Consider the following 204-nt stretch of genomic DNA (forward strand, 5'->3'; position numbering starts at 1 on the left):
ACCAGACGCTCCAGCCAATCACGGTGGCCGGCGTAAAGGCGGAGCCACCTACTGTAACCAATCGCGGACGAAGTTTGCAGAGGCAGAACTGATGGTAGCCAATCGCTGCAGTCGGACGGGGAGACCAGGGGCTGGGCAGCCAATTGCTGCCGCCAGGCGGAGAAGCAGGATCACGACCCATAGATAATACCTGCCGAGGACCGG

This window comes from Mobula hypostoma, chromosome 29, assembly GCF_963921235.1.
Source record: "Mobula hypostoma chromosome 29, sMobHyp1.1, whole genome shotgun sequence".
Classification (NCBI taxonomy): domain Eukaryota; kingdom Metazoa; phylum Chordata; class Chondrichthyes; order Myliobatiformes; family Myliobatidae; genus Mobula; species Mobula hypostoma.